Source organism: Pteropus alecto, unplaced genomic scaffold, assembly GCF_000325575.1.
Source record: "Pteropus alecto unplaced genomic scaffold, ASM32557v1 scaffold5, whole genome shotgun sequence".
Taxonomy (NCBI): Eukaryota; Metazoa; Chordata; class Mammalia; order Chiroptera; family Pteropodidae; genus Pteropus; species Pteropus alecto.
In genome coordinates this window covers 1,392,695-1,410,194 of record NW_006441953.1, presented here as the reverse complement: position 1 = coordinate 1,410,194, position 17,500 = coordinate 1,392,695, and the positions used below count along the sequence as shown (strand labels likewise).

The 17,500-nt window shown below is 33.9% G+C and overlaps 1 protein-coding gene and 1 long non-coding RNA gene across 4 annotated transcripts in view; both read left to right on the top strand.

Moving 5' to 3' along the window:
- PPP3CA (protein phosphatase 3 catalytic subunit alpha) overlaps nt 1-17,500 on the top strand; it is a 282,030-nt gene that overhangs the window by 30,257 nt on the left and 234,273 nt on the right. The window lies entirely within an intron of this gene.
- The window catches only part of LOC112485483, a 38,299-nt gene continuing 22,665 nt past the window's right edge, over nt 1,867-17,500 (top strand). The window contains exons 1-2 of the long non-coding RNA XR_003048468.1: nt 1,867-3,966; nt 8,848-8,960. This is a non-coding gene — a long non-coding RNA (uncharacterized LOC112485483). The remainder of the gene's footprint in view (nt 3,967-8,847; nt 8,961-17,500) is intronic.

Below are 17,500 nucleotides of genomic sequence, written 5' to 3'. Positions count from 1 at the left end.
TAGATAAGAAGAAGAGAAGGCAAGAAGAAATAAACTTTTGCTCTTCTCAATAACTTGCCTTACATTTTGGTTTACATTTTAAAAGCGTTCTTTATGTATTTCTCCCATCTTGTGCAGCCAGAATATTAATATGAGAAAGACACTGGTTTTGCCTACCACTACTTTTTAACATCTCCAGTGGTGATTATACTCATTTTTTTTTTTTATGTTTTGATTGTCTTTTATACATTTTGTTCTTTGTTTGCTATTTGTCTCTATCGTATTAAGCTACACATTTTATTTTTTTAAATTATAATTAAATATTACTTGAAATTTCTTCATAGAATGATTGGCAGCTTAATTTTTCCATTTTACTGAAAGAGGAGCTATTTTAACTTTTTCATTTTATACAGAATCTCTGTACATTAAAAAGTGAATGATTGTTCATCCAATTTAACAACCAAAACAATTCATGAAATGTTAGTGCTATAAGAATGTAAAAATAGGATTCTAGATATTTTGTTTTAGAGATTTGCTTTTACTTCTTAGATAACGTCTCTTCTCCAAAGTAAATTATTCTATTAACTATTCACAAAATAATATTCGATAAGTTCTAGCTTTCTTTTGTATGTCTCATATCGTGTAGAGCTATAATTTTTACACTTTCAATGAAAATGAAATTGAATTTATTGTAAAGATCCATGTTATACAATTGCAATATTTGCATCACACAATAAGTATGCTACGTAGATGTTTATCTTTTTGATCATATATATATAGTTCAAGAGAGTGTAGCTGAAATCAAAAGTGTGATCTTTTTTACTTTTCTCATTCACTTAGCTAAAGCAAATCTATATATATTGATCTTTTCATATAGGCTGTGGAATACAGAATTAAATGTTTGAATCTGTTGAATCATTAGGATAAGTTGATGAATACATACATTCTTTTTAAAATAAAACTAGCATATTTTTGAAGTATTTTTCTTATTAGATCAGTGTAAGAATATCCTATAGAAACACTTAATTGTTTTATACATTAGAGAACAGGATCTCCTTTGGTTGCCTCTGACTGCTAACCATTCTTGGGAAGACTATAATAAAAATCAGTCAACAGAATAAAGTCTATTCTTATGCAGGCGCATCTGGATCTCTTTTTAAAAAATATACAGTTGAAATTTTTTTAGGGCTCTACACACAAATATATATTTTTTTCTTTTAGCTTCTTTATTTTATTCTCAGGCGGGGTCACATTTCTTGTAATTAATGTTCCAGTTTGCCAAGTTTTCTTTGAATCCTAGAACAAGATGAAGTTCATGGAACCGTGAAGTGTCACTGCCCTCCCCATTTCGCTCACCAACACACAGACATTTTGCCTTTTGGGTTTCAAGTGTTTATATGAAACCTACATCACAGTATAACCACTTCAGAGCTGACTGCCCCCACTTCAGAAGTCATATTTCTTATATTCTATTATTTATGGGTTATTGTCAAGTAGAAAGCTTTGTCATTTTATAATATTCCCGGCAACAAAGCCCCTTACAACCGTAAGCCACAGGAAGTACCAAGATAACACCTGATATGTAGTATCTTTTTTCCCTTTCTGTTCCCTTAGCTTTTATAAATCATAGATGACAGAGGCCTTGCTCTCAAAGTGCAGAAAGGGAATGGCAGAAGAATTTTGTGCTGGGTCTGGGAGAGTTCTTTATGTAAAATCCTGATCTCTTTTTCTGAGAATTACCTTTCTCTCACTAGTGTAAAAGTTTTAATCTCATGTGTATGTGTACAACATTTTACATTTCAGGAAGTATGATTTAATGAATAATGAAGCATTTTGTGGATAATAATTTTTGACTAATAAATTTTTTATCAAAAATAATTCTGAAATACTATGTAAAAGGGGATTTTGTGAACATTCTATATGCCATATATCATAACGAAACTATACACTATCGTGCAATAACAGTAACACAAACTATTAGACTTTTGTATAATAGTTTCTCTCATTTTTAAAATCCAAGATTACTTTGGCTCAGGTATAGTCATCTTGGAAGAAAATAATTATTTAAAATTCCATTTTAAAGCATGAACAGTTTTAGATGTAAAAAAAAATTACATAAAAATCTTGAAAGATTACTTTTAATTTCACATTCCAGGCCAGACTTTAGGAGCCCTTGTAACATGTAGACATGAGTCATTACAAGATGTATTAAGTTGTTTGGGACACACCCAATAGATGAAGTGGCCCCAACATGTGTAAGATGTACCTAGGAAATTCTCCCTTGATTATTCCATTACCATTGTGCTTTCTTTATCGTTCATTATTTTTGGATAAAAGATTCAATATCCATAGTAAGGATTCACATGGTGAAGTAGCCGTTTGTGTCCTTTAATGAAAACTAATTTACCATAGAATTGGCGTATAGATATCATTTTTAAAGAAGAGAAGTGTATCTTTAAAAAAGCAGTGAATACTTCAGTTATAACATCATTGGTTACTTTGGTCTGTGGAAAAGCATCGAGCAGAATTTTTGCTCCTCAGGAAGACTTCACATACCAGGCAGGCATTGAGTGTCCAAGTGTTGGCCCTGAGGCACATCTGGTAGATTTAGAAATGTACAAGAAAATTCCAACCAAAAAGTGTCACGGAGTTGGCCATATTTTAACCTTTTAACGATGCCAGTTATAACTACATTTTATAATCAAGATAGTCATTAGTCGTCACATAATTGAGACAAGCCATTTGCTACGAGAAAACTTTTTTTAGGGCGTTAGCTTGTCCATCTGTAGACATTAGAGTTCGACTAAAGAAGGTTCATTTTCAGCTGATAAGTCAGCTAACCATGGTGACCTATGTGGTTTCCTAGGTTTGTGCTGCCAAACTACATTCTTAGAATTGTTTTGCAGAGGTAAAAGCCCAGAAACACTGGAAATATGGCAATTATTCATCCTCATTTCAACATACTCTGTGTTCAAGTTCCCTCGGATCAGAAAAAGCCAAGCTATAATCACACATTCACTGGGGTAAAAGTTTACGAGGCAGTGTTCTACCCTCAGACATTCTTGTTTTCCTTGTAATATAGGGTCATTTGTATAAATACAGTATGCCAACAAAATCTGGTTTTCTTCAATTTGAAATGAAATTAGGGCAGTGATTTCTTTTAATTCCATTGCAGAATCTTTGAGTGTACACTCTATTATGTTTTGCTGGGAAAAATGTGTTTGCTGGAAAAATATATGTTTAGTAGCGCTATAATACCAACAATACCATCCTCAGAGTCAGTACTTCGGAGGAGAGAAATGGTGGTGTTGTCCCTGAGATGGTCAACAAATGCTCATGGAGGGGAGGTGATCCAGGAGAGGAAAAGCTTTCTCCTTGACTCATATTCCTCTCCAGCTCTGAGACCTTGCACTTATTGTTTCTGTCTTGCTTATCTGTGCCATATTTCTCACATATCAAACTAAAAGAGATGACAATAACAAAACAAACAAAAGAAATGAGAGTACACATTCACAAAATAAACAATCCGTATGAAATAAAGAGAGTTGGATTTGGTTCTTTAGTCAGTAATTGTATAATGCATGAGATGTCACTTTCAGAATTAAGGTAAAACTTAGAGCAAAGAGAACAAACTGTAGCTTGTTTACTTTTTGATTTGCTCCTACTGAATATTTTTTCTTTTGGGTCAGAATATGAGTCTTTTTGTGTTCTTTTGTTCTGAGAAGTGAGGATGGTAGTGGATGCACAGCCCATATTCCTTGACTTTTTATGTTGCTCATGTATCCGTTATTACTGTTGGTTTCTTAGTGGAATTTTTTCTTTCACCCTTACTTTGGCTTTACCTCCAAATGCCTTCTTCTGTTGGCTGAAATCTAGCACTGTAATTTGTGGCTTTCCGGAGAGGGAACCTCCGTGGTCAGGTGGAGGAGGCAGGCCGCATTCCAGCTCTGGAGTGGTAGGCGTCCCAGACAGAGCGCTGATTCTGGAGTGAGTTGGGTGTTGGGTGAAAGTTGGCTACTAATTCAAGCCTCACCTGAGGCAGTATATTTTAAATAGAAAAGTGCCCTCTCTAATTAGCTGACCCAATATGCAATTAGATTAATGACAGCCAACGGATTTAGAAACCTGTTCCAGAGTGAACTAACCAAAGAATAGATGTTCCAAGGACATGACGAAGAGCTAATTTTCCTGCATTAAAGAATTTGTAGTTTTACCTTTTGTATTTGTGGTGGACTGCCTCATCACCTTATGAAGGTGAAGCACATTCTCTCTTTTGGAAGGCAGAGTTAAAACTTCCTGAGGATCTCCTTGGAAAAAAAAAATCTTACTTAAAGTTACCTTTCCAGTAAATCCTATGCTCTCAAAGCATTGTGTGAAGCTTTGAAATTAACTGGTTTAATTGATGATAAAGTTCTCAGGTACTGGAGGTGGATGAATTTCCATCATTTAAGAATCACTGAATATATGATCATTTTTGTGAATCACGAAAAACACTCAGAGTAACTATTTGGTTGTTAGGCTAGATGTATTTTAATGATAATTAAATATGTGTTCTCAAAAATTTTTATACTGTTAGATGCTAGAAGAAGATATGTATAAAAGTTAAAACTTTATATCATCATTGATATTTTCTACCCCACCCCCAAACTTTTGATAATCTTTTGTCTTCTGGTTTTGAATGATTTCATTCTGAAATTATACTTCAATAGAAAGTTTTGATGTTACTAATTTTATTTTATTTTCTCAAAAGTATATAGTTTACCTTCTTCTACCTTTTATATGATTGTTATGATTTTTCCTTCATACTTGTACTCTAGAAGAAGCATATTCTAGGCTTTCTCATTAATTAGCCTGGCAATCATGGAAACAGATCATTATAATTCAAATTTTAAATATTTGTTGATTTTCTAGAAAACGTCAATTACGATGAAAAAGAAGCCATTTAAGTTCATTCACATTTTTTCCTGAGGTGTGAAACATAGTTTCTGCAAACTGCAATTCAAGGATGCAGACTGTAGTATTTGATTTCATTTGATCACCTCTTAAAAATGTGACTAAAAATGGTAGAGGATGACAGAACGAAAGAATAATACCTTTCGTGGTCTCAAATAGTCCAATTTTCAAACACGAACTTTAAGGTTCACATGAACAAAAATTAACTATAAAGCAGTCAAGCTGCTTGAAAAGCAGGCAGTTTTTCTCACCTAGATGCTGAGAAACCTTTTCTGAGTCATTCCAAACCACTGGGATCATTTGCTCTGATTTCAGATAAGCAAAATAAAATAAACTCTTAACCAAGAGACTGGTTCTGCTGTCTCTTGTTCTTACTCTGAAAAGCCTGAATGTCTCAGGATCTTTGAATAGAGCTCATTGTTTATTTATTGTGCTTTTCACAAGTGCTTGTAACTTCACTCATGTTTTACTAATAGCTTTCTTCTGAAGCGGGTTGATATTTCAGTTAATTTTCAATGGCCTCAATGTTTTTCCTTAAATTGGGCCAAACCTATGGGCCTGTTTAAAGTTAGTCTCATATAAATTGTAGCATATAAAAATAAGGAACGTTTATTAGAGATTTTTGAATTTGTTTTCCTAAAAAAATGTAAGGTCAAAGAGAATTTTTTCTTTCATATTCTTTAATTATTTGTGTTGGTAAATTAAAGAAATGGGCATAGTGTTTTGAACCTGTAGACTTTGTAAATTTTTATGTTAAAACCCACTAGGTGTAAAAATATATATATTTATTCATTTTAAAATATAATATTGTTTAAAATTTTAGCATGACAAAGTTAGAAGATTGATCAGTGATTTTTTTTTTATCCAGATGATGTTGAACACCCTATACAGCATTCTCTGCTTAGACTTTTTATTGCATTAATTTTAAAAATCATAAGTGAAAACTTTTTTATCTATAGAAACAAAACTAAAATTGAAACTACAGGTGAATGTGTTCCTTATACCAAGAATTAAAACTTAAAAGTTACAAGGCAATATTGGCACAGAAATGGGCACCAATAGGCAAAATCCAAAAACAGGTTTAATATTGAGTGAAACTTAAATATAAAATGACATTTTAATTAAATAGAAAAAACGCGGATCATTAAAAAATTATATGGCATAACTTTTAGCCATATTCGATATCATGTATAAAAACAAATTCCAAATATATTAACATAAATAAAACTGAAAAATAATTTAAGTAAAAATATTAGGAGAAAACATAGACTATCCTGATGAAAGTGGTCTTCATAAGCTTGCCAAGAAATTTTGATCCATAATGCAAAGATTGAGGATTTGGTTACATAAAAAGTAAAACATTCTCATTTGCAAAAGACATCATAAACAAAGGAAGAAAAATATTTGCAAAAAATATGGTAGACAGAAATTAATATAATTATTATGTAAAGGCTTCAACACATTGACAGAAAGAAAAAACAAAACAATTTGGAAAGGATATGAAGATGTGGCAAAATGCGGATATGGCCAGTAAAGACTTATAAATGTGCTCAACCTCTTGAGAGATTAGGGTAACACAAATGTAAATAGTAATATATTATTTTTATCCCATCAGATTGGTCAACTTAAAAGGACTTATAATATCTAATACTAGTAAAGATGTGAGGTAATTGATATTTTTATAGTCTGTTGATAAGAATGTGAATTTTTTACACCTGAAATGTACATCACAGTGATCCTATCCTTCTAGGAATCCATCCTACAGAAAATGCCAGTACATAAGGATTAGAAGGATGTCTTTTGTTAAAAAGCAATATATTGTTAATATAAGTTGATTGTTAAAAATGTATTTTTATCAATTAAAAATCAGTGAAAACTTTTGAATCAAATGTAGTATACTCGAAGTATGGAATATCATGCAGTTATATTAAAAATAATTGGCAGATAGCTATATCCTTGGGAAAATGTACATGATATTTTTAAGTGAACCAAGGAAATGTGTATATATAAAAATATGTGATCATGTATTTTATATCTTTTTTTAATAAAAACAATTCATTAAAATGTATACATTGTATATTTTTGTGTATACATAGTCAAATTATGGGTATTTTCCTTAGAGTGGGTTAATGCGAGATTATTGGAGAGGTAGAGGTAAAAATAATATAACTTTTAAAGTACCAATACACCTTTAAATAGAAATTTTGACCATTTTACTTTTAGAAAGCATGTTATTTTGAAATGAGTCAAAATTACACATCTGTGAACAAATTACTACTGAATTTAGAGGCAAATATGTAAAACTGTATATTCTGCTATTAAGCTGCTTATCACAGGAAAATGAAGCCCTTCTTGATCATGAAACATCCTTCCAGGGTTTCTTAACTAAGGGATGAGTTTTGAAGTGGGATGTAGCTTTGCATAGCACTCAAACTATATTTAATGGCCGCTCCCAATTTTTAAGTGAGACATAAATTTGGCCCTAAACTTTCCACTTGATATCTGCACTTAGTTTGTAATTCTGCCTTAGAGTGGTTCAGGAGGCCCTTATTGCCTTGCTCCTAAGAGGCAGTGGCTGAGTGAGCATTTTTGACTTGTCGTGTTGGGCTCTGTCTTGCTGACAAAGGGACAGATTATTCTCATGGCTCTGAGACTTCTCCTTTTGTCAAGTGAGAATGATAATAGTGAAAATTAACTGATTAATACTTTTAGATTATTTGGAGCTCTGTATAAAAACATATGGTAATGACAGAAAAGGCACATTCTGTTAATTATCTTCTTGTTAGTGGATGCTATAACAAACTGTCATACAGATCAAGAGCTGTTTATTACTCTGGTAGTATGCTAACAGAAAAGTTTGTCCTTGTTTACGGGATTATGTAATACTAAGATGCTTACAATAATATATCATTGCAGCTCGATCTTCTTATAGTGTTAGAGTTAGAAGGGACCTTGAAGATGAGGTGATAACTACATTTTAAAAATAATCAACAAAAAAGTTGAAAATCAACAAAATTTGAAAATCACATGATATCATGTATATGTGAGATATAGACCTAAAAACAACAAAGAGAACAAACAAACAGATTCAAGGACGTGGACAATAGACTAATGGTTACCAGAGGGGAGAGGAGGAGGCAGGATGAGGTAGGTAGATGGGCTAAAAGGGGTCAAATATGTGGTGACAGAAAAATATCTAGCTATGGGTGGTGAACATACAATGCAATATATATATGCCTTACTGTTGAATTGTACACCTGAAACTTACTGGATTTCATTAACCAATGTCACCATAATAAAAATAAATAAATTAAAAAAAAAATAACAGATAAACTGAGGAGGTGAATTCCTTGTCTGTGGGTACACAGCTGGTTAATGACAGACCTGGGACTTCATTTGAGCAACCTGCTGGGAAGTATTTCTGGCATAAATGAATTAATCTCGTCACTCTCAGTGTAGGGCTCTTTTATAGCATCTACACATTTTACTTAATGTTTCCTAATCATGCATGGAACAAATATTATTCAGAAGTCTAGGCAGTCTTTACCAGTGAGATTACAACATAAAAGAAAAGGTGTACTCTTTTAAAAGCTGGGTAGCTTTGCTTTCATTTTTTTGTTTTATGTCTTTTATACTGAAATTTCTTTGAGATTTTTTTATACGCTATGTTGAATGGACCAATTGTTGCAGAAAACAAGTAATAGTTACTTATTCATATGTTTTATTTTGATTGCACCATTAGCTTGTTCCCTTGTGTTCATATTTAACATATAAATATATATTAAACTTTTTTTAAAGGAAACATGTTACTTGGAGTAAGCACTATATCATTAAATATGTACAACAGTAAAGAGTAATTTTTAAAATATGTAAACCGTCCTTTAAAATCCTAATAAGCAGGATTACTTTTCCTAGAATTGAGCGTGGTTGTTGCATTACTTGAGTGAAGAATGATAAAAGAAATGGGTGGTGCAAACACTAATTTCACTGGAAACCTTTGAGTGAGGGCATCTAATGAATAACAAGTGGTGAGTATCATGTTTTTGATATTAAATGAATTGAGCTTTGTAGTCTCAGTAAATTTTGGACATTCGATGGCATGAATGCTTGCTTTATATATCACTGTGTGTGTGTGTATGTGTGTGTAGTCATATAAATGAGATATTGTATATACAAATTTATGTATATATTTAAATTTATAAAGTTTTGTTTAAATATGTTTACTGTGTTGGCATTTGAGATGATTCTATTTGTGATGAATGATGGTGACTTTTGTTAAGGATCTTTGAGATGGTGTAAAGTAAAATCTAATGTCTTAAATTATATCCTAAGATTGAGATACTTTTAGTTTAATACTTTAACCCCGTTATTTCTTATTTCTCTCTCTTTTTTAAACTACCAAGTTATCCATGAATAGTGATAGAAAATGATATTCTTAGTATGGAGAGAACTCAGAGTTACTTAGAGATACTCTGCTTTTGGGGAGGTGAATATACAGTTCAGTCTAGAATAACATTTAAGACCTCTATGTGAGATATTATTTTTTGTGGCATAAAGTGATTTTAAAGATTAACTTAAAAAGTAATAGAAAAAATAAAATGTTTCATCACCATGGTAACACTGATGCGCTGTTTCTAGTAGATTGTCATCACAGTTTATGTTTTTGATATGATCTTTGTCCTTTATGTGTCAGGAAAACCTAAGCCAAGATGTGTGACTTTGCCAGTCTTTGATCCAAACAGGTTTTCTGGCTACATATGTTTTATAGTGTTACTATGATTCACATCTTCCGGATACAAAGTATTTACACAGGTTGTTTGACTTGACAGCTTGAAATGTTTAACATGTATGTGCACTGATTTTACTAGTTTGTCTCAGTTAAATAAAGTTGGTAATATTTTAGCTTATTTGTCCTTATGACCCAAATTATCTCTCTCTGAAATAACAGTCAGCATGTTAGTGTGTTATCTTTTTACTTTATTTTTTTTCTTCCTCCTTAGTAGACTATGTTCCTGGGGGGCAGATACCATTATCTTAATTAACTTCATAAACCTAGTGCCAAACAGAGCTGGGCATGTATAGATATATGTAAATATAGATAAAATATAGATATAAGTATTCAATAAAAGTTTGTCAAAAGTATGCCTTTTAAAGTAGCTGTAGGGATGTGCAGGATGCCCATCTTTGATGATCAAAAAAGATAGTAGTAGAAAGTGTCTTTACCTACTAATGCTTACGACCTGATGAAAATAAGTTAGACATTTTGTTATAGAAATTATAACTCATTTACTCAGTATCAGTTATTGATGCTCACTGCATGTTTGTTACAATGGGGTGTTAAGATTAAAAAAAAAAAAAATCTGTCCTCTAGCATTTTAGAGATATGGAGGACAAAACTATAACATTCTAATATGTGAAATTAATTTTAAAAAAAGATTTCTGCTAAGGTTTAGGTATGGACAGCCAGTTATTAGGTGACTTTGAATGAAGGTTCCTTTGCCTCAGTCCAGTTTAAAACGGATTAGGAGACTTCGTGGTGCTGAATGACTTTGGGTTGCACCTTAGGGAATCCTAAATTTACCCGGGGAGCACCTTTTTGTAATGCCAGCATAGAAGGAGCTGTGGGACCTACTGGCTTGTGCTCATTTTGAGACCTGTAGGGGAAAGGCTAGAATCCTAGATTTTTGGAACTGAGAGGAACCTCTGGAGTCATTCATTGGAATCGGCCTGTCCCTGCTGAGAAAGCCCAGCAGGGATTTGACCCTACACACAATTAAGTCTGAGCAGAGCCAGTTTCTTTAAGAGCTGATTCTCTGATTCTAGGCCCTACTGCTTTGCATCAGCAGTGTACTTTCACTACTGAAGTAGTGGAGATAAAAGTAAAAACAGCCGAGCTATTAAAACAAAAGGAGCTATAATCAAAACATTACAATAAGGCGTGGAAAACTGATCAAACAAAGCAATCTGCGTGGTTTTACTTAAGAATGACTAAAACAGTATGCAGCAGACCTTCTGTGTCTAAGATTTAGGGCAGGGAATCTTCACTGCACATATCAATATTCCTGCACAGAAAAACAAGGGAAAAATTCTGTAGACGCTTCTGCCTTGGTAGGTTATGTTCAGAATTTTTGCTAACACTGGTTATGTGGGTGGGCGCTGGCATGATCACCTCTTTCCCAGATCTTTCATCCAGTGGGTTCCCCTTCCTGGCAGCCCAGGCAATTGGCCAGTACTCTCTCTACAGTCAGACTATATGATTTTTAAAAGACCTTGGGCCAGCTTCAGTCACTTTATATCGATCTGCTGATGTTACCCTGGTTAAATTAAGCAACAACCTTTATTTTGAAGCCAATTATTGATGTCTATATAATAATCACTAGGACTGGTAAGCCAGTAGGTCCCACAGCTCCTTCTATGCTGGCATTACAAAAAGGTGCTCCCCGGGTAAATTTAGGATTCCCTAAGGTGCAACCCAAAGTCATTCAGCACCACGAAGTCTCCTAATCCGTTTTAAATGGTAGATGAGTGTGATGATGATTAGTTTTGCTCCATGTCTGAGGTTCTTCATTTTGAAATGGAAGCTTATAGTTACTCTTGAACTTAGTATGTGTTAGGCACTGTGCTAAAATATATAGTATTTATTATCTTGAATAAATCTCATTGCAGCTGTTAAAGAAATAGATTAGAGAAGATAAGGGAGGCTCAGGGAACTTATCATTTCTAGTAACATTGACAGAAGGCAACCAAACTTCATTACATAGACGATAAGAGAAAACAAGGAAGTCAGCAATGTGTATTTCGTGTTTTGTTGTTATATATTATTTCATTTACTACTATCTCTGAACCAGTGATTTTTGATGTGAATTTTATAAGTTCCTAGAATGATATAATGTTTGAAAATATGAATATTATTTTTTTTCTAAAGAAGCTCTGTGTTTTAAATATATTGTTACTTCACATGTTCTTATTTAACTTCAAAACATTTCTACAGTGGCTTGATTGAAGACTTATGTTACAGAAGGGACTGTTAAGGACACATTAAATTAATGACTTAGCAGTGTTTCAGTATGAATCTTTGACTAACTTTAGCTGTAATTTTAAATCACCTAACTTTTAGGTATATGATTGTTTTTCAGTGGTGCTCACTTACGCATAAATGTAAATTTTAGCATGTCTGCAATAAATTAACTTTAGAAAACCTATCTTTTATTTTAAAAAAAAGTTATTGGGAAAGAGAGTGATTTAGTAGAAACCCTCAGAAAAATAAGACTAAAACCTTAAATAATATGACAAAGTCTCCAGAATCTATAAGAGTGACAATAACATGTGGGATTCTACCTTTAAAGAGAGAATGCACATATTCTAATTACCTTATGATTACTTTTGAGGAGTTTAACCTTAAAGCAAAAAAAGAAGACAACTGGTTTACTAAACCCTGGAATGTAATGAAAATAGTTCATTCGTCTTCTTTTTATTGCTCCTTAGCTTTCTCATATAGCCATTAGGGAATAGTAAAATGAACAAGAAGTAAAAATTGGGAGAAATGTAGACTGTGTTAGACTGTAGATGAATAACAAACTTAAAAATTTGCATACATATGATGCCTGTATTTAATTGTAGAAGCAAATATACTAGCTTATAGGTAGTGGTTAACTCCTATCTTCCACTATGAGAGGCACAATTAGAATATAAAATGATATGAAGGTGATTTTATTTGAAATACATGGAATTTTATTTGAGAAAAGTTCCCACTTTAACAAGGTTGGTAATTCTTTACAAAGTGTGGAAATTCCTCTTACCCACCATGTAAAAACATCTTTAACATGTATAATTTAATTTCTTAAGGTTAAACAGTCAATGGGTCTCTCCTTTTACACATTTTGCTTGAAAGACATGTCATATTCTTTAGGATATATTAAAAAAACCTGTCTTTTTTCAAATCTGTTGCAAAGGAAAACTCAACGAGAAGGAACCATTCTTGAGGCCTTACAATTGCAAATAAGTTTGTCTAAAGTTTATAAGATGTTGGGTCTGGTCTATCGGAAGCCCCCTAAATGCCTATCAACAGACGATTGGATAAAGAAGTTATGGTTCATATATACAATGGAATATTACTCAGCCATTAAAAAAAAATGAAATCCTACCATTCGCAGAGACATAGATGGACCTAGAAGTTATTATGCTGAATGAAATAAGACAGAGAAAGATAAATACCATATGATTTCACTTATATGCAAAATCTTAAGGAACAAAAAAGACCAAACTAATCAAAAATAGACTCACAAATATAGAGGACAATCTGGCAACAGACAGAAGGGAGGGGAGTTGGGAGGCTGGAAGAAAGGGGTGAAGGGTTAAAGAAGTATAAATTAATAGTTGATAGATGGTCGCCAGGATGGAGAACACGGCATAGGGAATGAAGTTAGCATTAATATAATAGTTAAGTGGAGAGCCAGAGGAGAGAAAGAGCAATCGGGGATCATTTTAAAAACTATATAAATGTCTAACCAATGTACTGTATACTTGAAACTAATAATTGAAAAAAAATGATAAAGATCTCACTTTCTAGTGTTAGACTTGCAGAATTTGAGTGATTTTTTTTTTTTTTTTTTTTTTTTTAAAAAAACTTTAAAAAAACGCTTTCCTCTGGTATTCAGAACTTGTTAAGAGGACTCATGGGAAGTGATGGAAACATCTTTAAATCATTACAGTAGGTAATGCCTACGTGGCAAAAAGTTATTTGTAGATTTGCTCATTATCTAGTTGTTTATTAGTGTTGGCTAATTATAGCAAAAAGCTATAATTTAGACCCCAAAGAGAAAAGTTTGAAGCAGAGTAATCATAGCAAAAGAATCGCCAAGTCTCCATTTTGTTTTATTCTTTCTAGATGTAGTTTTAAATGAGATCTACAATGAGATTTTGAATAAGGGTGCCTTGTTTTCCAAAAGGAAGTTTCCAGAAATGTTCAGGAAATGTTATTTAGAATTTCTAAAAAGTCTTAGAATATGCATGCACTTATAGTTGAAGTTTTCCGCCCGTATGCTTAATGTACAAATTAGAAAATAGGTGCCTATTTTGATAAAAGTCATTTGTCTGATTATTCATAAAGGTTTTTAAGCCACTAACAAATGAGTGAATATTCTTCATATAGTAGCTTTTTCCCTTAAGTAATTGCCTATTAGTATTGTAGCCCTACCTTGTGTATAATGGATGTTTTGTATCCTGAGACCCTAGATTATTATTTAAATTATTTTAATGTTATCCTCCTAGTGGTCCTCAGTGTGGCAGGGCTGGGGGCACATTGGCAATGTCTGGAGACAGTTTTTATTGTCGTAACTTGGGGTGGAGGTCAGGTACTGCTATCTAGTGAGTGGAGTCCAGGGATGCTGCTAAATATCCTACAATGCACGAGACAGCCCCCTGTGACAAAGGAGTGTTCGGCCCAATATGTTGGTAGTGCTGAGGATAAGAAATCCTACCCTAAATGGAAGGAGCTATCTTTTTTCTCCTTTGCTATATATAACATTTATTTTTTCATCATCAAAATTCATGAAATATACTCTTAGAATATAGTAGTATGAGAGACTAAAATTTAGCTCTTAATGAAAGAAATCATTAAAATTAGCTACATATGGGGCATACAATTATAGCATTTAGATGACAGATAGATATAAAATTATAATACTGAAGTATACCTGAAAAATAATAGAAATTTGGTAAAATTTAGTATGTGTCCAACAATTATATATTGAAAGCTGAAAGGGGCCTTAACAATCATCTAACTTGGTGGTTCATAATTGAGGTGATGTGTCGATAGGCATCAGTTCTTCAAAATTACTCTAGGAGATGCTTTCTTCAAAAAAATGCTTAGAGTCCTTCTACTGTTTCTGAGTGGTTCTAATGACCTTATTCCTATCTCTACTTCCTCTTTGAGAACCACTAGTCTCTTCTACCCCATGTTACATGGAGTCTTAAAGATGCTGGCATCCTGCAGGTAGCAGGTAACATAGTTAATTGGTGGCTGCTGAACTAAAAAAGCAGATCATTGTTTTTCCCCTATTGCTTTAGTGGGCTTGTTTTTAAAAATGTTGAAATATTGATTTTCCTATCTATATATGTTTAGTCTTATCCATACAGAATGCCTCTTAGGTGCCTGCCAGGGGACAGCACGGGAAGGTGGAAAAAGGGGGATTATAATACTGCCTGAGGTGGAGCCAGAAGTAAGAAAGGAGACCAGAAAAGACTTTGGGGGGTTAGAATGGAGAGAAAACAAGGCCACGTTTTCTAGGCTTCCTACCCTCTCCTGCCCACAGCTCCAGAATCCACTTGCTCACAGGCCGTGTTATAAGTATGGGTTTTGTTTCTAGGCCCCTTCCCACAGCCAACTTTACCTATGCATTTTGACTTTGACTACAGCACTAATAGTACTGTGGTACCGAACGTTTAATATAACATTTTTTGAAATAGTAGATTAGATTTGGGTAGTATGGCTAGCAAATTAATTTACTAAATTTATAAATCATAGCCTGTAAATGAGCACATAGATTTGGACAAAGATTTAAAATATATTTAAATTTATGGTAAGATACATGCAATCATCATGTGGAGAAACACTTCAGTGAAAACTAGATTCACTACTCACCATGTGAGAAAAAAACATTTTTTCCCCTTTGGATCACATCATCTTTTAAGAATTCATAAAATTTTGTTCAGGAACATATTGTGCCCTCCCCTCTCCCCCCTTGTTTTTTGTTTAGTTGTTTGCTCTGTCTTAAGGACTAAAAGCTGTATTTAGTTCCACTTAGTTCATCATTCCTTTAAATTTTTTTCCCTAAATTGAGAACAGTCTGATTAAGGAGTATTGTGGCAGTAGAAATTCTTCAGTTCGTTGTCACGGCATAGTGGCTCCTGTATATAGTGCTGAAAAGTGACATGCTCTAAAGTGGTTATTTCCTTGGCTTCTAGGAGAACTTGCGTTAGTGAAAGCAAAGCAGGAAGTTATTTTGACCCACAAAGAGGAGGCAGATTTTGAGGCCACATGTAGACGCCATAGGAAGAGGTGCCTGTACTGATGGAGTTTAGGATGAGCAACCTGATAAGCTCTCAGCTGTCAAAACAGATAAGAGAAAACCGGGACTCTGTCAAAAAGCGTGAGACGTAAGTAGGGCTAGATAGAGCATCTCTGGTTCTTTTCAAAACTTTGAATACAGAACGCTCATATTTGAATTTAATAAACACTTATTGGAGACTTATTCTTTATTATATGCTAGAAAGTTGGGAAGATAGAAAAGAAGGATTGTACGCAATATTCAGAACTGTTTAGGGAAGAGACAACTCTGATGTTGGGGCCGTCTGTACATAGGACAATAAGTTGATACTGTCGACTGGCTCAGAAGATGTGAGAGAAGTCACGGGCCCTCCAGAAGGCCAGTTTGGTCACTCCACCCGTCATGCCACCATTGTCTCCTACACATCATTCTGTTCAGGCAGTCATTAGCCTAAATTTGCTTTCATAACTATTGTTTAATGATTTCCCTTCCTTTTAGAAATGTCTTTGAGAAGGACTGTGCCTTACTAGGCTTATTCTCAGTGCCTATCAGTGACTGCTAAACATATGTTAGATTTTATGACTGAATGAATAATGAAGGGATTAATAGGTGAAGCTTTGTGAAAGAAAGAGGTGGATAGGATATGGATATGGATCGGTAGAGAGTCGAGGCTGGGAGTGGAAGGTAGAGGAAATATTCTAAACCCACACAAGGTCATTCTGATGAGCATGGCATGTGCTGGGAAAACAGTTTGTGTTGGATTTATATAATAAGTGGTAATGCATATCAATACAGACTCATTAGATTACGAGTCATAGGAAATGCAGCTGAGAGTGGGTTAAACAACACCACAACAGCCAATTCTAACTTTTCCAAATGAGGAAGTGGCCCCGAGAGAACTGTTAGTGAAAGCAAAGCAGGAAGTCATTTTGCCCCATATAGAAGAGCTGATTTAGTTGATTTAGAGGCTCCTGTTACCCTAGTAAGTGAAAAACCCAGTCAAGGGCAAAGTCTTCCGATATCTTTTTGAACAAGGCAGTTAGATGATGCTACCTGTGCTGGTTATTTTGGTTATTTTGCTCTCTTGGGCTATACCTTCTTACCTATGATGGCTTCATTCTCATGACTGCAGAAGGGCTATCATAGCGCCAAATCTCTCGTGGTCACAACAGCAAACACGGTGGAGCTTGCTTGCGCCAAAGTCTCTTCCATCTGAATGACTCTGATCTTGCTCTCTGCACATTTCCAAACCAAGCACTTTGCCCAGGGAGTTGGGATCTACTGTTTGGCTTTTGTCACTGTGGCCCCATTGCACGAGCCAGTATTTACTAACTTCCTGCATATTCTCTTTTAGGGGCTTGAGATAGCATTTAAATTGCAACTACATACTTCCATTCTCACACTGGCACTTTCTATGTTCCTTCCCTGTTTTGTTTTTCTCCATGACGTACATTACTTTCTAACACACTGTATGTTTTATTCTTGTAGTAGATTGTCTCTCCTTGTTGGAATGTATGCTT